The following is a 19,936-nucleotide window of genomic DNA, read 5'->3' as shown; positions in this document are numbered from 1 at the left end:
TGAATACTTTCCGTACCCACTGTATGAGCTGTTCATTAATCTTCCATTTTACTATTTATTGCACTGCAATTTCATGATTTACATTTATTATAAATCACCAACATCCAGGAGATGAAGTCCATCCTATCTAAAAACAGAAAAAACAAAAGGCACCAATGATTTCAGAATTCCAAATGGTGGCTCTCATATCTATGTTAATGACAGGTCCTCTTTGTGATTATACCCGTGTATTATAAAACCATTTTATTTCACATTGCAGGGGACAGTATACACATCAGAGACAGAAATGAGGCTTCTCCTTCTTATTCTGTACGCTCAGCAGCAGGCTGGCCAGAGGACACACTGACATCCTTCTGTAGCCTTCTTGACCTACTCAACATGGCGGCCGACGGCGGGATGAGCCGGAAGAGCCGCAAAGCCTGTCGGTTTGTCTCCGCCCAGAAAGATAACGTAACGCTCCCTCGCCAGCGTTGCGATGCCAGTCACGGAGCGGGTGGGCGGGGTGGAGCCGGATGGGCGGAGGCTAGTAGTGGACAGGGCGGGGAAAAGGGTGTACGGTGTCCCAGCTGGGACATTCCGCTCGGCTGGGGAAGGCGCACGTCACAGCCCGATCCGCTCTCCGCCCTGGACCGGAGTGAGGGGAGCAGGGACAGCGGAGCAGGTGAGGCTGGGGGTGGGGTGCGCGGTGATGGGGGAGCTGGAGGTGATCAAATGATTTTACCCATCACATAAGCAGATACTCAGCCTGATCACAGGACAGCGCCTTGGGGGAGGGGGGCATTCTACTGATAGCGGGGCACTGCCAGCCTATGACATCAATACTGTACCGGCCACTGCCAGCCTATTATGTTTACACAATGCAGGGCACTGCCAGCCTGTCATATGTTATACCTGGCACTGCCAGCCTGTCATATGCTGTTCTGGGCACTGCCAGCCTGTCATATATATATATACTGTACTGGGCACCACCAGCCTGTCATATATGCTATACTGGGCACTGCCAGCCTGTCATATATGCTATACTGGGCACTGCCAGCCTGTCATATATGCGATACTGGGCACTGCAAGCCTGTCATATGCAATACTGGGCACTGCCAGCCTGTCATTTTATATGATACTGGGCATTTCCAACCTTTCATCTATACTATACTGGGCGCTGCCAGCCTTTCAGATACATTATACTGGGCGCTGCCAACCTGTTATATAGGGCATTGCCAGCCTATTCATAAATATACACAGTATAAAGGGGCACTGACAGTCATATATATTCTACATTGGCCACTGCCAGTCTATTTATATTTACTCTTCTTGGTACTGCCAGCTATATATATATATATTATACTATAGAGAGTACTAGCCTGTTTTATATATTATACTGGGTACTGCCAGCTTGTCATATGTGTGCGTGTATGTATATAAATATATATATGTATATGAGAGAGGGAGATGGCAGCCTGTCATATAGATAGATGATACAGGACACTGCCACGCCATGACATATACAGTGGGTACGGAAAGTATTCAGACCCCCTTACATTTTTCACTCTTTGTTATATTGCAGCCATTTGCTAAAATCATTTAAGTTCATTCTTCTTCCTCATGAATGTACACATAGCACCCCATGGGCACCATTTTTAGGTCTCTCCATAGATGCTCAATTGGGTTTAAGTCAGGGCTCTGGCTGGGCCATTCAAGAACAGTCACGGAGTTGTTGTGAAGCCACTCCTTCGTTATTTTAGCTGTGTGCTTAGGGTCATTGTCTTGTTGGAAGGTAAACCTTCGGCCCAGTCTGAGGTCCAGAGCACTCTGGAGAAGGTTTTTGTCCAGGATATCCCTGTACTTGGCCGCCTTCATCTTTCCCTCGATTGCAACCAGTCGTCCTGTCCCTGCAGCTGAAAAACACCCCCACAGCATGATGCTGCCACCACCATGCTTCACTGTTGGGACTGTATTGGACAGGTGATGAGCAGTGCCTGGTTTTCTCCACACATACCGCTTAGAATTAAGGCCAAAAAGTTCTATTTTGGTCTCCTCAGACCAGAGAATCTTATTTCTCACCATCTTGGAGTCCTTCAGGTGTTTTTAAGCAAACTCTGTGATGGCTTTCATGTGTCTTACACTGAGGAGAGGCTTCCGTCGGGCCACTCTGCCATAAAGCCCCGACTGGTGGAGGGCTGCAGTGATGGTTGACTTTCTACAACTTTCTCCCATCTCCTGACTGCATCTCTGGAGCTCAGCCACAGTGATCTTTGGGTTCTTCTTTACCTCTCTCACCAAGGCTCTTCTCCCCCGATAGCTCAGTTTGGCCGGACGGCCAGCTCTAGGAAGGGTTCTGGTCGTCCCAAACGTCTTCCATTTGAGGATTATGGAGGCCACTGCGCTCTTAGGAACCTTAAGTGCAGCAGAAATCTTTTTGTAACCTTGGCCAGATCTGTGCCTTGCCACAATTCTGTCTCTGAGCTCTTCAGGCAGTTCCTTTGACCTCATGATTCTCATTTGCTCTGACATGCATTGTGATCTGGAAGGTCTTATATAGACAGGTGTGTGGCTTTCCTAATCAAGTCCAATCAGTATAATCAAACACAGCTGGACTCAAATGAAGGTGTAGAACCATCTCAAGGATGATCAGAAGAAATGGAAAGCACCTGAGTTAAATATATGAGTGTCACAGCAAAGGGTCTGAATACTTAGGACCATGTGATATTTCAGTTTTTCTTTTTTAATAAATTTGCAACAATGTCAACAATTCTGTGTTTTTCTGTCAGTATGGGGTGCTATGTGTACATTCATGAGGAAGAAGAATGAACTTAAATGATTTTAGCAACTGGCTGCAATATAACAAAGAGTGAAAAATTTAAGGGGGTCTGAATACTTTCCGTACCACTGTAGGGCACTGCCAGGCTTTCGTGTATACTATGCAGGACATTGCCAACCTGTCATATATAGTATGCAAAGAAGTATCAGCTGGTCATATATACTATGCAGGGCACTATTGGCTGGTCATTATTATTATTATTATTCAGTATTTATATAGCGCCAGCAGTTTACGCAGCACTTTACAATATAAAAGGGAGAAAATACAATTACAATACAATAAAATACAAGAGGATTAAGAGGTCCTATATGATATACAGGGCACTATCAGCCAGTCATATATACTATCCTTGGCATGGTCAACCTCTGATACATTGTACTGTCATAGATACGGGCTACCTCCACTCTGTCATATATATGCTGTTCATGGCCCTGATAGCCTGTTTCATCTGAAAGGGCAAAGTATGTATTTTACAGGGTGCTGCCAACTTGTTGGTACACTTTGCTTCAAATACAATGGGCATTATTACCAGCTTGTGAAATGCATAATACTGAATACTGCCAATCTGTGGTTTACATTACAGAGGCTACAAGCCTTTAGATGTCATGCTGGCAGTTGTGCGCCACAATATACAGCGCCTTTGTGGCTTACATGATTCTGTCGATATATACATACTCAATATTTTTGGAATATTTGACATTTCCAGGCTGTGATACTGTTCTAAATTCTCCACTATTATGTACATTATAATGGGCACTGATCAGTATTTGGCTCAGAGCACTGAAACAGAGTAACAGATTTTATCCTAAGTGCTGTCATAGCTGTGATTTGTCACTTTTGTATCTGCTAGTTAATGCCAAGAGTTTTATAATGGGCAATGCCAGGCTGGGTTAGTTTTGGTCTTGTTTGATGTTGATCAGGAATACATTGGGTCCTGCTCTGAACCGTCATATGCATTGTGAATGGCCCTGTCCAGATTTGATACAAGCTGCACTGGTTTTTGCCATCATCTTGATATAGTTTATTTTGGGCATAGTTCGACTGCTCAATCGGTTATTCTGGGCACTGTCAGGCTTTGATATGAAGTATACTTGGGGCTGCCGTGGTCTGATATGTCTGACTCCACTTGGCTTTTTCCATCTAAAGAGAAACCACCACGATTTGGGCTTATGTGAGGATCTGAATATTGAGTTTAACCACTTAAGCCCCGGAGGATTTGGCTGCTAAACGACCAGAGGGTATTTTGCGATTCGGCACTGCGTGAATTTAACGGACAATTGCGCGGTTGTGCGACGCTGTACCTAAACAAATTTGGCGTCCTTTTTTTCCCACAAACAGAGCTTTCTTTTGGCGGTATTTGATCACCTGTGCGATTTTTTGATCACGCGCTATAAACAAAAAAAGAGCGTAAATTTTGCAAAAATAGCAATATTTTTCCCTTTTTTTTTTTATATGAAATTCCCCCCAAAAAAATGTAAAAATCAAAATTTTTTTAATATTTTCGGCCAATTTGTTTTATGCTACCTATGTTTGGTAAAAAAAATCGCAAAAAGCGTATTTTGATTGGTTTGCGCAAAAGTTATTGCGTTTACTAACAAAGGGAAAGATTTTTGTCATTTTTGTTGTTTTTTTTTTTAACGCGTAATGGCGGCGATCTGCGATTTTTTTTTTTTTTTTTTTTTTTTTTTTTTTTTTTTTTTTTTTTTTTGCGGTACTGCGACATTGCGGCGGACAGATCGGACCCTAGACTGACATTTTTGACACTTTTGGGGTTACCAGTGACATTTCTACAGTAATCAGTGCTATATATATGCACTGTTACTGTAAAAATACACTGGTAGTGAAGGGGTTAACTTTATTTGAGAGGGAGGGGCTGTGTGTGTCCCTAGGGGCGTGATTCTAACTGTGATTGGCTGTGGCTTCAACTGTATGCAGAGTGATCAATGGATCTACATAGTAGATCCATGTGATCATCTCTCATACAGAGAGGAGAATGACAGGCAGCTTGTTTACACAAGCTGCCTGACTTTCTCCCTCTCCCCCGCCGATCGCAGAGTGGCCGGCGGCGATCGGGTCCGCCGGTCACACGCGCGGGGGGGTCCGTGACCACGCGGGAGCGGGAGCGCGCCTCCGGCGGCGCGCGCTCGCTCCCTAAACCCTCACAGGCGAGCGACGTAGACCTACGTCACTTTGCCTGTGAGGGGCTGACCGCCGCCGTAGATAGTCGTGCGGCGGTCGGCAAGTGGTTAAAGATATTATAATCATGCAGGCTTCCATATGAAAGATGTATGTATGTATGTATGTAATGTATGCATGTACAGTGCCTTGAAAAAGTATTCATACCCCTTGAAATTTTCCACATTTTGTCATGTTACAACCAAAAACATAAATGTATTTTATAGGGATTTTATGTGATAGACCAACACAAGGTGGCACATAATTGTGAAGTGTAAGGAAAATGATCAATGGTTTGTAAAATTTTTTTTTTTTTTTTTTTTTTTTTTTTTTTTTCTTACAAATATCTGAAAAGTGCGGTGTGCATTTGTATTCAGCTCTTTTGCTCTAAAACCCCTAATTAAAGTCTAGTGGAACCAATTGCCTTCAGAAGTCGCCTAATTAGTAAATAGAGTCCACCTGTGTGTAATTTAATCTTAATATAAATACAGCTGTTCTGTGAAGCCCTCAGAGGTTTGGTAGAGAACCTTAGTGAACAAACGGGATCGTGAAGGCCAAAGAGCACACTAGACAGATCAGGAATAAAGTTGTGAAGAAGTTTACAGCAGGGATAGGTTACAAAAAAAAACATCCCAAACTTTTAACATCTAATGGAGCCCGGTTCAATCCAGGGCTTGACAAATTTGCTTGAAATCTAGGATTTGTTTACAAAAAAAAATATCCCAAACTTTGAACATCTGATGGAGCACTGTTCAATCCATGGCTTGACAAATTTGCTTGAAATCTAGGAGCCTGCTAAAAAAGTTAGGAGCCAGTTTTTTTTTTCCCACACATGCTGAAAGGCCAGCTTTTTGTCAGCCCAGCTGCCATACACACGGGCCGAATGACGGCCAGTTTTTAATAAACCAGCTGATGTTGCCCGGCATTCGGCCCGTGTGTACTTGGCTTGATGGTGTGATAGGCACTAGCTCACTAGGGAAGGACAGTGTAGCAAGGTGGAGGCGATAGGAGATCCAGTAGCTCATGCCACCTTAGGCCCCTTTCACATGTGCACCTCCGCTAAGCGGAAACTGCTTGTTCAGCGGGGAGTTTTCCGCTAATCACACCACTGAGCAGGCGGATGACAGGTCCTGTCCACTCCACTATGCAGAGCGAACATGAACACAGTCCTGCTTTCCTCTTTGGGGCACTCAGATGGAAATGGGCTGCCTGTCCATTTCAATCCGATGCCATCTGATTGGATCCGTCGGACGGGTGGAAAGTAGGACCACCATCCGTCTGCTTTTGGCCGACAGGATCAGATGGTGGTGGTTGTCAGCGGACATTCGCTTCTCCATAGAGGAGACAGGGGGGGGTCCAAACAGGTCTGCCTGAAAAACTGACTGGCGGACTTGATCATACAGCCTGTGTGAAAGAGGCCTTCCGCTGTGTGGCATGACAGGGAGAGAATAAAAAAAATGAATTTTAATGGGGGAAAAAAAAAAAAAAACAGCTGCCCTACACTCCCTGTCCACTCACCGGTAAGGCCAGGGTGCCACATAAAGCCCTTAACATCTTTAACCTCTTCTCCGAGCAGTGAGAACAGGCAGGGGAAACTCTATGCGCCGCCAGTGACTGCTTGTTGCAGCCACGGCCACCACAAGAGGGTGCCAGTTCTCTAATGTAAGTGTCTCCTTGCAGCAGGCAGCAAAGCCGCGGCCTCAATTACCGGCCAACGCGGCATCTTGTCTGCTGCAGTGTAGCCCAGGCCACTAATTCTAGTTGCCAATGCCACCTGGCGCCTTGGGTTTGTCGAGCCCTAGTTCAATCCATCTTCTGAAAAAAGAGTATGGCACAACTGCAAACCTACAAAGACATGGCTGTTCACCTAAACTGACAGGCCGGGCAAGGAGAACATTAATCAGAGAAGCAGTCAAGAGGCCCATGGTAACTCTGGAAGAGCTACAGAGATCCACAGCTCAGGTGGGAGAATATGTCCACAGGACAACTATTAGTCATGCACTCCACAAATCTGACCTTAATGGAAGAGTGGCAAGAGTAGAGTTAAAATGTTACGAATAGTAAATCATTTTATTAAAAGAGAAGTTTAGGATTTACTCACCCCCATGCAGCAACATCCACGTTAAACTGAAGTTGTCCCTTGTCAGCTCTATGACCAAGAACTGAGTGATCACATGACTGCTGATCACTCATTTTTCGGTCTTCTCAGTGTGGAGAGCAGTAACTGTCTGCCACCGGCCTCCATTCTGCCCCTCCAGTAGTCACTGGAGCACCAGTCTGGAGAGATTGAGCCAGCTGCCGATCAGGCATCTAGGTGGATCCCAGCAATATTGCTGGGATCCTTCTAGATCCTGGAGCGTCTCTGCCAGGTCCACTGATAGCTGGCAATAGCCCACTCTAGATGATTCTGGGTCACAAAAGTAAGTGCACTTCTGTGACCCAGAAGAGAAGTATGGTCCTATAGAAATAAAAGCCAGTACGTTTTCAAGGATTTGCATTCCTTTTATCAAAGCAGACCAAGTCTGTTGTAGCCATGATGTAGAGGATGCAAATTCTAGAAATGCATTGGCCCCCCTTTTTTTTTTTTTTTGAGACTCGACATCCCCTTCATCAACGCAGATGAAGTCTATTGTAGCCCTGATGAAGTGGACATACAGTAGAGCCTCAAAACACATTGGCGTGTTTCCCTTTAATAAACAAATTAACAATCCGCAACGTTATACCTTCTGAATCCCCATTATAAGGAAGGTATAACCCCTCTAATTCGGAATGGTGCACCTGCTTTTTCAATTCTCCTGTATTGCCTTTTACACTGGCCGGCGTCAAGTTAATATAAATCTTTCATATGTAAGCATCTATGATTATACAAATGTAAGCCTGGGTAATTTTATCAAAAGTCCAGTTATGCGTGGTTCTCTTTAATCCCTGGCAATTCCTCAAATATTCCTTAAACTGCTCATAGGTAGATCAAAATTCCCTGCTTAATTGGCCGAATTTCTATCTGTGTATGGGCACTGTGGTTGTATGGGCACTGTGGTTGTATGGGCACTGTGGTTGTACAGAAGCTGATCTATCAGTTGCATTTTGTACAACCATTTTTTTTTTTTTTTTTTTTTTTTTGGAAAATTTTCCTCTCGATGGCCGGTAGCACCAATCAATATATTCTGATGGGGGGGGGGGGGGGTTCCCTACTGTCAGAATACAATGACACGGGAGGATTCCCCCATCCACCTCGAATGTGTGGATGGGAGAATTGGGTCAGTTTTTTTTTTCCTTAAATCCGTTGGTTAAATGAACAAAACTGACTCATCCATGGCCATCTCTTAGTTTTGCCAAGCTGTGATTAAGTTCTGAGAGGAGGGCTGCATCCCACATACAGCTTTGCTCTGTGTGGGCTCTTGTTGAATGCTATGAGTAATTCATAGTGGGCACTGCCAGTCTGATATAGGTAATTGTATGTTGGAACCGTGAGGTTATAATATTGGCATTTCAAAAAGAGTTCAAGAAAATCGTACTATGAATTTTCTGGGGGGAGCTGGTAGCATCAAGCCTTGACTGTGATTAATTGGAATGATTGATCAATCAGTTATCAATACAGTCAATGATCTTGTACTGTCATATAAAATATACTGCCTGTCACTGCCTACTCAAATAGAATGTTTCTAGATTTCAGACTTTTTTTTTTCCAGTATTGGGACACCTGTCTTTACACACACATGACATCCCAGCCTTAGTCTGTAGGATTCAATATTACGCTGGCCCACCCTTTGCAACTAGAACAGCTTCAACTCTTCTGGGACTGTCCACAAGGTTTAGAAGTGTGTATATGGAAGTGTTTCTGCATTCTTCCAGAAGCGCATTTATGAGGTCAGGCACTGATGTGGACAAGAAGGCCTGGCTCACAGTCTCCACTCTAATTTATCCCAAAGGTGTTCTGTTGGGTTGAGGTCAGTACTCTGTGCAGGCCAGTCAAGTTCCTCCACCCCAAAATCGCTCACATGTCTTGCTTTGTGCACAGGTGAGCAGTCCTTTTTGGAACAGGAAGGGGCCATCCTCAAACTGTTCCCACAAAGTTGGGAGCATCAATTGTCCATAATGTCTTGGTATGCTGACGCTTTAAGAATTCCCTTCACTTGAACTGAGCGCCCAAGCCCTTAAAAACAACTCCGCACCATAATCCCCCCCCCCCCCCTCCACCAAATGATTTGGACCAATGTACAAAGCACGGTCTTTATGGAAAAGGTATTCCCTGATGACTGTCAACTCTTTTAGCAGGATAAACGGTTCAATGATGTTTAGAGGAGCACAACAAAGTTTTAGGTGTTGACTTGGCCTCTAAATTCTCCAGATCTCAATCCATTGAGCATCTGTTGGATGCATGTCCATGCTTCCTGACATCTTCCTTAACTCTGTGTGCTAGGTAAACACTGGCAACTGCGTATATAAAAGGCCTCATGCACACTGGGCGTTTCGCTAACTCCTAGACTCCTTTCCTCCTGGCAGCAGCATTTTGCCAGAAAAAACACTTGGCACTTGTAAACTCGTGTAATGTGTTTGGGCATGTCAAGCACTTTCGTGTTTAATTAATTTCATTGGCCAGAATAATAATTTGTTCTAGTTATCGAAATGAATTAACACACCTAGCGTTAAGCCCCCGTTCACATAGGGGCGACGCTACTTCGCACCGCGACCTCCGAGGTCGCGGTGCGAGCAGCGTGCCGCGACCTCGGAGCGGCTGCCACGGACTTCATAACATTGAAGTCTATGGCGGTCGCCTCCTGGTCGCCCCAAAGAAGCTCCGGACCCTTTTTCTAAGTCGGAGCGACTTGTGTCGCTCCTATTAGAACGGGTCCGCAGCTTCCCTATGGGAGGTGACCTGTGAGGCAACCAGGTCGCCTCACAGGTCGCCTTAGTGTGAACGAGGGCTTAGACACGTCCTGTTTTCTTCCGCAAAAACTCTGCTGCTCCTGGACACACTGGTTTCAGGTTTTCTGCCTCTGAACTGCTCTAAATGTCTATGTGTGCATGAACATGCGTTATTGGCAAAACTGGTTGAATATGGTGTAAAATGTCCTTGGTAGGAGCACAATGGAAAAAAATTTGCAGAAAAACAATCACTATAAATGTAGCACTGAGAGGACATAAATTATAGTATAAAATTTCAAGCATTTTTATAAACAATTTGCATAAACATTATTGCATATGGTAAAAAAATAACGAAAGAGTGTATGTATGTATGTATGTATGTATGTATGTGTGTATATAATATATATTAGAGCTGAAACAACTAATCGATTAATCGATTATCAAAATAGTTGTCAACTATTTTTGTAATCGATTAATCGGTCAGCCGATTAGTTGTCCTGCATTCAGATTGGATTATTTGTTTACATATCAGAAAATACAGTGCAATGCACATACAGCTTAGTACACCGTCCATACATGTATGTAGATGGCAGGGAACTTGTGAATGTGTGAGGAGCAATGCCTCATGGGAAATGTAGTCCTGGGCAAGAGAAGGAACCAAGTGATTCTAAAGGCAGAGTTTTTTTTTTTTTTTTTTAACCTTGCTATAGGGACACTCTATACCAGGGGTGGGGAACCTTTTTTCTGCAAAGGGCTGTTTGGGTATTTATAAAATCATTCGGGGGCCGTACAAAATTATTAACTTAAAAATGTGCGTGTTATATTTGGTCAAAAATGTAATTAACTCATCCCTAATGTGATGGCTGCAACTGCTTCTCTTTGGTGAGGTGTGTGATGTTAGCTGGTATTGATGATGTTGCTACTCACAACTGGCTTTCTAGGTTTGCGTCGGTCAGTCTGGAGCGCAGTCAACTTTGTGGTCGTAAGTTTTGAAAAGAACTGCTGGTGGGTACAGCTGGCTGGTACTGCTGGCTCAGGCTGGTACTGCTGGCTTGTACTGTGCTGTGGGTACTGCTGGCTGGTACTGCTGGCTAAGGCTGGTACTGCTGGCTTGTACTGTGCTGCGGGTACTGCTGGCTGGTACTACTGGCTCAGGCTGGTACTGCTGTGGGTATTGCTGATTCAGGCTGGTACTGTGCAGTAGGTACTGCCTTGGGTACTGCTGGCTCAGACTGGAACTGCTGGCTGGTACTGTGCTGTGGGTACTGCTGGCTGGTATTGCTGTGGGTACTGCTGGCTGGTATTGCTGTGGTACTGCTGGCTGGTACTGTGCTGTAGGTACTGCTGGCTGGTACTGTTATGGGTACTGCTGACTCTGGCTGGTACTGCTGTGGGTACTGCTGGCTCTGGCTGGTACTGCTGTGGGTACTGCTGGCTCTGGCTGGTACTGCCCTGGGTACTGCTGGCTCTGGCTGGTACTGCTGTGGGTACTGCTGGCTCTGGCTGGTACTGCTGCGAGTACTGCTTGCTCTGGCTGGTACTGCTGGTTCTGGCTGGTAGTGCTGTGTGTGCTGCTGGCGGGAAATGCTGGCTAGCAGCGGCGCCACGCTGAAGGAAGAGGCGATGTTTCCTGTATTGGTCACAGGCGGAGTGCATTTGATATCACTCCACCTGTGACTCACTCAGACTGCCAGAACGGAGCCGAAACTATACAGGAAGCATTGGCTCCGTTCTGACAGATCAGCTGAGAGACACAGACTCAGCTGCACGGGGGGGCCTGACCAAATGACTTTGAGGGCCGCATACGGCCCCCGGGACGTAGGTTCCCCACCCCTGCTCTATACAGTACTGTACTATGCTGCTTCCTATACGGGCACTTTGAAGGCAGGAGGGGCCAGACTCTGTCTCAGAGTGGATTGAATATCCAACTATATAGCTGGATATTTATATTTACCACTGCATTCAAGAATATTAAATAAATTATACACCAACCTTTTTTTTTTTTTTTCTTCTTTTTTTTGAGGTTTATATCCAATTAGTCGATTAATCGAAACAATAATCGGCCAACTAATCAATTATGAAAATAATCGTTAGTTGCAGCCCTAATATATATCTCTCATGTGAACACTATTTTTTTGTTCGAACGCTCTAACAAAAATGAGGGGTCACGTGATGATAAAAAAAATAAATAAATATATATATATATAACCCATCAGACAGATTTCTTTATGGATTATCATGTGCAATAATTTTATGCAATATGTCAAAGCGTTTCAAGGTGAATTCTGCTTCTTCAGGAATGGGATACAGTATTCTAACATATAATCAAAGATTTGTTTGTGAGTCTATGATAAATACATCTAATGTGATAAATAAATGTGTGGCACTTCAAAACATTTCAAAGATCATGTTGTAGGACAAATATAGAAAAATAAAAAATTGATAGGGACTATGGGATCTGTTTGTTTAGTGATTGCCAAACAGCCATATTTGGTGCAAGTTCTAAGATGCTGGGCTGATATACAATGAAATTCCTTTACTTATGGAAAGAGTTTATCCCAGAAGCAGAGATTTGGATTGCAGTGCATTGCCCAAGCCGCAGGTGGATCAGGAGTTTGATAAGGAGGCAGTCCCATTTATGAGCTAGCCTGAGAAAATAAACCATGATGCTTTTTTTTTTTTTTTAATTATTTTTGGTAGTGTTGGTTGCTTGGCTTCTGGGTTTTGTGTCACCCTGCCTTAAAATGCAATTTTTGCAAATGATGCTCAAATTGGTCCCATCACTTTAGAATATCACATAGTTGGTGTCCAAGGACCCTTTAACACCTATGGGCTAACTAGCTATTTCACTTTGAGAAGGCCCTAAAAGAGCTTTGCATCTATTGCCTTGATGAAGGGGTCCTTTTGAGGCCTCCTTATTACCAGGGGTATATTCATTGCCATGCCATATCTACTGAAATTCAAATATCTGTAAATGTATCTTTTTTAAATGACAGTACGGCTGGAATTCTCCAGGATAGATGATTGGCTACACTACTGATGTATGTTGGCTGAGCAATTGATCACCTCTGGATCAGACATGTTGGATTGTGTCAAGCCCAGGGGCCTAATATGGTATGAGGTTAATTTAGCTAAAGTTATACAGTATATAGTATTGTTGGACACAACCCATATTGTTGTGTATTATTTATTTATTTATTTTTTTTAATTGACAATTTTTACGTAACAAAGGGAGAGAAAAGCCAGCCGAGGACATCATTTACGGTCCACAACAGACCAAAACCCATATTGTTATCTGCACTTTCATATCTATGACTTTATGTATCAAGAATCTAATTAGGTTATTGGTGGAACAATTCACACTCCAAGTTCCTCAATCTCAATTTCTCCTTACGTTCTGTGAAGGGTGAGCCATCGGTACATAAAATAAGGCAGTCAGGTGTTTATCTTTGCTGGTGTTATCTCGGGGTATTGTGGCATTTGGTAGAAAGAGACCAGCCTGGATTACTAATGCCTCGTTTCCACTGAGCGGAACGGTGCGGGTCGGTACAGTTTGGAAGGGTTAGAATGGTCCGGTCTATTCAGGTGAGCGTTTCCACTGCAAGTCGGGCCACCAGGGACCATGCGGTGTTTACACCAAATGAGGTGTTTGCTTTGCTCTTTCATTTGACGTGAGCATTGAAGTTTTCCTGTCCGCCAATCAGTGGAATCTATCGTGTGACGCCAGTAGCTCCGCCCTAACCGTACCGTACCATTTCGTATGGCCCTACATCTGAAGCAGGACCAGGAATGGTGCGGTTTGGTTCGGTTGTATGGGCCACTTTCATAATGTAAACACCCAAAATAGCGTACCGTACCGATCCGAACCGATCCGCTCAGTGGAAACGAGGCATAACTTTTCCCCTGAGATTAATCGGTCAATGTAGTCCTGGAATTCCTTCAGGCTGTCATAGGCAGGCAGAGAGACCTCTTCCTGTTTCTAGTTTACAGTAAGATCTGCTGCTGTTTTATTTTGTTTTTGTCTCCTAAAATCAAGTTTTAGGCCCCTTTCACACTTATGCGACGCAACTTTGCCGCAATTTTGCAAGCTATGGCTATATACCTTAAAACGCATTAAAATCGTGCCAAAGTAGTGCAGGAACTACTTTGAAGTCGGTGCGACTTAAAAATGCACAGATATGAATGGGGCTTATTGAAAATAATGAAAAACGACTTGTCATGCGATTTTGCGGTCCAAAATCGCGGGACAAGTCGCACTAGTGTGAAAGGGGCCTTAAATCTGGTTGGATGATCGTTGCTATGTCCCCGAGTGTCCTATCTTTTTGGCACGTTAAACTGGGCATTGTAGCTCTTCATCAACAAAGAGGTCTGTTTATAATTTAAAAATGTGCTCCTTCTTCTTACCATCTTTTTATACCTGTTTATAAAAGGCCAAAACCTTTTTTTTTTCTCCCCAATCTTTTAGCCCATTTTAGGCTTTAACACACTAAAACAGATATGTTGTAATTCCCCATATTAAAGATAATTTCTCTTACGTCCTCCGACAGTCGCCGCCTCTTCATATTCGTCACATATGGGGTATTAGACTTTGCTCCGAAGGAGTAGCTAGGCAACAGAATATGTTAACAATAAAGCTTTAACATATCCCACCCTCAAGGGGTGGTCCCCTCAGTCAATACCCTCCTACTTCCTGCAACCATATCTCAGTTTTAATGTCTAGCTTGTCAGGAGTGGCTGGCTCTCTCTGTGCTGGGACTTTTTGTCCCAGACTCTTTCTTCTTTTTGATATTTTGTTTGAGTTTTCTCTCTACCTTTACTTAGCTGTTATTTTTGTCAGCATTAGTTAGTTCTTCGGACGAAGAGGATCATGCGGACTGGGTCTCGGGCTGATCCCCCTGGTCGCAGGTCGTGGGTCAGTGGCTTCCCAGTCTGCCATCGAGCGTTCAGCCAGGTAACGCTCCTGGCACAGTGAACGACCCATCCCTGTTCGGTGCAGGGATGATTGGTGAGGTGGCTACCTCACCGGACGCTGTGCGGTTTCTGAACCGCCATTGTGTGCGTCTTGAATTGCGACTCTCCCTGCCTCATGTGCAGCGGCTTGTTCGCCTGTGCGGGTTCCCCACGCCATGTGAGGTAAGTGTATCTATGTGGGGACCTGTCTGTCTGGGGGGGGTCTCAGTCTGGGACTGTGTAACCTGCCTTTAATCACACTGCTTGTCTCCCTATCTCTCGGCTGCATGCTGTGGGCTGCAAGGGGGGGGGGGGGGAGCTGTATGACACTGAGTATGTCAGGCTGGGCAGTGTGAGGAGCTGTGTGCTGTGGGGCATGTTTTTAATGGCATGTTGGGGCATATACAGCGATCGCTGCGGCGATCTAACATGTATCCATATAATGGGATAATATTGTGTGTGATTTTATGCACTGTGGAGCGGCGATTTCGGCGCCAAACGACGCCATTTTACCGGCGCCCGCTCCGGCCGCATGGTTTACATGCACGGCGGCCATTTTCTTGTAGCCTCCATAGGCTTACATAGAGCACCCTGGCAGCATCACTTCCTCTCTCCTGGAAGCACCGATCGAGGCAGCAGCAGCAGCGGAGTCTCCTCAGGTTTTATCCTTCTATTCCTGTGTTCCATTGCCTGTATTCAGTCTGTATATTCCCTGTGGGGGTCTCATTGTGCCTGAGTGTGGTGCGGTGGGCTGCGCTTGCCGCGCTTGCTGTAAGGGGGCAGTTAACCCTTGGTTGTCTGGCATACAGGGGCAATGGATTCTCAGGAGGGCAAGTTTCCCACAGTATTGGTGGAAAGCCAGGGGACCGCTGTTTCCCCCCCAGGGGGGGATTTAGCCACTATTGTGGCTGGCCTTGCTGCACAGGTGCAAATGCTGGTGGCTGCTCAATCTACTAAACGGCCCAGAGTTGCTCTGTCCTCTGATTCTGAGGGTGAAGGTGATGGGGCTGTTCTGGCGGGGACCCCCCTATCGGGGTCCCGCTCCTCTCTTGATCTAGTGGGGTCTGAGGTAGAGGCTGAAGTTGAGGGGGTTGATAATTCTCCCCCTGGCTCGCCTGAAGAGCTTGCAATCATGGATGAGTTGATTGCTTCCATTAAGCAGACGCTACGTTTGCAGGACGAGGTGTGTCCCCCAGCTGCCTTGGCGGCTTATGGGACGCAGAGAAAACGCAGGACGCCGCAGGTTTTTCCCTGCAATGCTGATTTTCAGCGCGCTGTTAAGGACCAATGGCGCGATTTGCGCAAGCCTTTTGCGGTACCAAGTAAATTTAAGCTGCGTTATCCTTTCTCGCCTGCCACTGATGAACGGTGGTGTGTGCCTCCGCCAGTGGATCATGCTATTGCGGTTTTGAACAAAGCCACTGCGATCCCTGCAGAGGGATCCCCTGTTTTCCGTGATGCCACGGATAGGAGACTGGAGTCTCTTGCCCGTCATACTTATTCTGTTACGGTTTCTATGCTTAAGGCTCTGTTTGCTTCTCTCATGGCGGCCCAGGCGATCGCAAGTTGGACGCAGATGCTTAGGCGCGTCCTAGTGGCCGATTCGGCCTCGGCGGCGACCCTGGATATGGTGGATCAGATCCACCAGGGTGTCATGTATCTGTGTGATGCGGACCTGGACCTGATTCCGTTGGCCGCGCGTGTGCACAGCGTGGCGGTGTTGTCTCGCCGCCTGGTTTGGTTGAAATGTTGGTCGGTGGACCAATCTTCACGTAAAACCTTAGCCAATCTGCCTTATGATGGGTCTCGCCTTTTTGGGGAGTCCCTGGATGTGTTGATTAAGGGGATTACCGGGGGTAAGAGCACTCTCTTGCCCCATTTCCCCAAGGCTAAGGGGGCTTCTGGGAAGAAGCATGCTCATTTTCGGCCCCCTCAGGGGTCCTTTCGTGCCTTTCGGCCGCACTACAAGGGCAAACCGTTCAAGGGCCAAGGCTCTCAGAAGAAGCCCTGGTCTGGGAAACAGAAGTCCGGTCAATCCGGACCTGCGGCCCATAACAGTTCGGCCTGAAGGGGCGCCCTCACCCAGTTTTGGGGTGGGGGGACGCTTGCTCGGTTTTCTTCAGCCCTGGTTGGCCCGTGTGAGGGACAGATGGGTTCTGGAAATCGTTCGATCTGGTTACAAGATCGAGTTTCTCTCTCGGCCGGAGAGCAGATTTTTTCCCTCAAATCTTCAACTGTCTCCAGAGCGCCTGCGGGATCTGCACCTGGCGGTGCGGGACCTGAGGGCTCAGGGAGTGGTGGTTCCGGTGCCTCATCGGGACAGATTTCGGGGGTTTTATTCCAATCTGTTCACCGTGCCCAGGAAGGAGGGCAAGGTTCTTTCGATTCTGTACTTGAAAGCTCTGAACCGCTCTGTGCGAGTTCGCAAGTTCCGCATGGAATCCCTGCGCTCGGTGGTGGCTGCCCTGGTTCCGGGGGAATTCATGGCCTCCATCGATTTGAAGGATGCGTACCTTCACATCCCCATATTCGAGGGTCATCAGAAGTACCTTCGATTTGCCATTGCGGAGGATCACTACCAGTTTGTGGCGTTGCCCTTTGGGCTCGCCTCGGCTCCGCGGGTCTTCACCAAGGTGCTTGCACCGGTTCTGGCATTATTGAGAGCCCAGGGCATTTCTGTCCTGGGGTATCTGGACGACATTCTGGTTCGGTCTGCAACCAGACAGGGTCTGGAGAAGGACCTGTCTGTCACAATGCAAACTCTGCAGGAGTTCGGTTGGACGATAAATGTTCCAAAGTCGACACTGAGTCCGTCGGTTCGTCTCCCCTATCTGGGAATGATACTGGACTCGGTGCAGGCGAAGGTCTTCCTGCCGGAAGACAAACTCAGGACTCTTCAGGAGGAAGTCAGGTCCCTCAGGGACGTTCCACACTCGTCTCTGCGGACGGGTATGAGATGTCTGGGATTGATGGTCTCGGCCTTCGAGGCGATTCCTTTCGCGCAGTTTCACACGCGGGGTCTCCAAGCGGAGATCCTGTCCAGGTGGGACGGGCGACCTCAATCTCTGGATCTTCAGATCTCGTTGAGTCATCGCACCAGGGAAAACCTTCTGTGGTGGCTCCAGTCCCCGTTGGTGTCCGGGGGCAAGTCGTTTCGTCCGATCTCGTGGACGATAATCACCACGGATGCCAGCCTGTCGGGCTGGGGTGGTGTTCTGGGCGTTCTGTCCGCCCAGGGGACCTGGTCGGAGGGGGAGTCTTCCCTTCCGATCAACATTCTGGAATTGCGTGCGATAAGGCTCTGTCTTCATCGCTGGACGGACCGGCTGCAGGGCTGCCCGGTTCGGGTGCAGACGGACAATGCCACGGCGGTGGCCTACATCAACCACCAGGGGGGCACCAGGAGTGCCCGAGCGGCTCGAGAAGTGGCCGACATTCTGTCTTGGGCCGAGACTCATGTCCCGGCGATAACGGCGGTTCACATTCCGGGAGTGGAGAACTGGCAGGCGGACTATCTGAGTCGCCAGACCCTGGATCAGGGGGAATGGTCTCTCCACCCGGCTGTCTTCCAGATGTTGTGCGCGAAGTGGGGTCTTCCAGATGTGGACCTGTTCGCGTCTCGCCTCAACTACAAGGTGAAGAGGTTCGTGGCAAGGACGCGCGACCCTCGGGCAGACGCGTCGGACGCGTTAGTGGCCCCGTGGCATCAGTACAGGCTGATGTACGCGTTTCCACCGATTCAGTTGCTGTCCAGGTTCCTTCGCAGGTTGCACTCGGAACGCAGCACGGTGATTCTTGTGGCACCGGACTGGCCTCGCCGGTCCTGGTACGCAGACCTCGTGAATCTGGCGGTCGACGCTCCTTGGCGTCTGCCTCTTCGAGACGATCTACTGTCTCAAGGACCGATTTACCATCCTGCTTTACAGTCGCTGGCTTTGACGGCCTGGCTGTTGAGACCGAGGTCCTGAAGGAGAAGGGTCTCTCTCCAGAGGTCGTTCATACTTTGATCAACGCGAGGAAGTCTTCCTCGGGGAAGGTTTATTACCGTACTTGGAAGGCCTATTTTGCCTGGTGTGAGTCCAGGGGGTTTTCACCCCGCACGTACTCGGTTTCCCGTGTGCTGTCTTTCCTTCAGACGGGTGTCGATCAGCGTTTGGCGCTGGCTACGATTAAGGGTCAGGTGTCGGCGCTGGCCGTTCTGTTTCAACGTCCCGTGGCTTCCAACTCCTTGGTTGGCGCTTTTATTCAGGGTGTGCGGCATCTGGTTCCTCCTAGGAGGGATCCTTTGCCCCCTTGGGACTTGAATCTAGTTCTATCTGTGTTACAACGTGCTCCTTTTGAACAGATCAGGGAGATCTCGTTGTCTATGTTGTCCAAAAAGGTCGCCTTTTTGGTGGCGATCACTTCGGCTCGCAGAGTGTCGGAACTGGCGGCTTTGTCCTGCAAGTCTCCGTACCTGGTTGTTCATTTGGATAAGGTGGTCTTGCGACCTAATCCTTCTTTTCTACCGAAACGAGTTTCGGAATTCCATCTTAACGAGGATATTGTTTTGCCTTCGTTGTGCACGAAGCCTAAACATCCGAAGGAGGTGAGATTGCACTCTCTGGATGTTGTTCGGGCGATAAGGGTTTACCTTAAATCGACTGAGTCTTTTCGTAAGACTGACTCCTTGTTTGTTCTTCCAGAGGGTCCTCGGAAGGGCATGGCGGCTTCCGCCTCTACCATTGCCAAATGGATCAGGCAGACCATTGAACAGGCCTATGCCTTGCAGGGGAAGGTTCCCCCTGTGCCTGTGAAGGCGCACTCTACTAGATCACTGAGTACGTCTTGGGCCTGCCGTCATGGGGCTTCTGTAGCCCAGGTGTGTAAGGCGGCGACTTGGTCGACCGTACACACTTTCACAAAATTCTACAAAGTAGATGTTCAGGCATCGGCGGATGCTTCCTTTGGCCGCAAGGTTCTTAGTGCGGCTGTTCCATAGGGTCCCTTGTTGGGGACTCCTGGCTGTTGGGATAGTTTTTTGTATCCCCTGGTTTTTTTGTCTTTTCCTGGGTTGTTGCTCCTGTTGAGCACTTATTTTTGCTGTTGCCCAGCTGGTTTCCTTCCTTTGGTAAGGTTCCTTTCTTTGAT

The 19,936-nt window shown here is 47.1% G+C and overlaps 1 protein-coding gene across 13 annotated transcripts in view; it reads left to right on the top strand.

Annotated features, from left to right (window-relative positions):
• The first annotated feature begins 542 nt into the window (after positions 1-542).
• The window catches only part of ERC1 (ELKS/RAB6-interacting/CAST family member 1), a 468,899-nt gene continuing 449,505 nt past the window's right edge, over positions 543-19,936 (top strand). For all 13 annotated transcript variants that reach the window (XM_082255729.1, XM_082255727.1, XM_082255726.1 and 10 more), the window contains exon 1: positions 543-661. The gene's annotated coding sequence lies outside the window, so the exon portion shown is untranslated. The remainder of the gene's footprint in view (positions 662-19,936) is intronic.

The sequence above is a fragment of the Pelophylax lessonae genome (assembly GCF_965119305.1).
Source record: "Pelophylax lessonae genome assembly, chromosome: 4".
NCBI classification, from domain to species: Eukaryota; Metazoa; Chordata; class Amphibia; order Anura; family Ranidae; genus Pelophylax; species Pelophylax lessonae.
The sequence above is the reverse complement of the archived record's forward strand: the minus strand, read 5'-3'. Positions and strand labels throughout refer to the sequence as shown.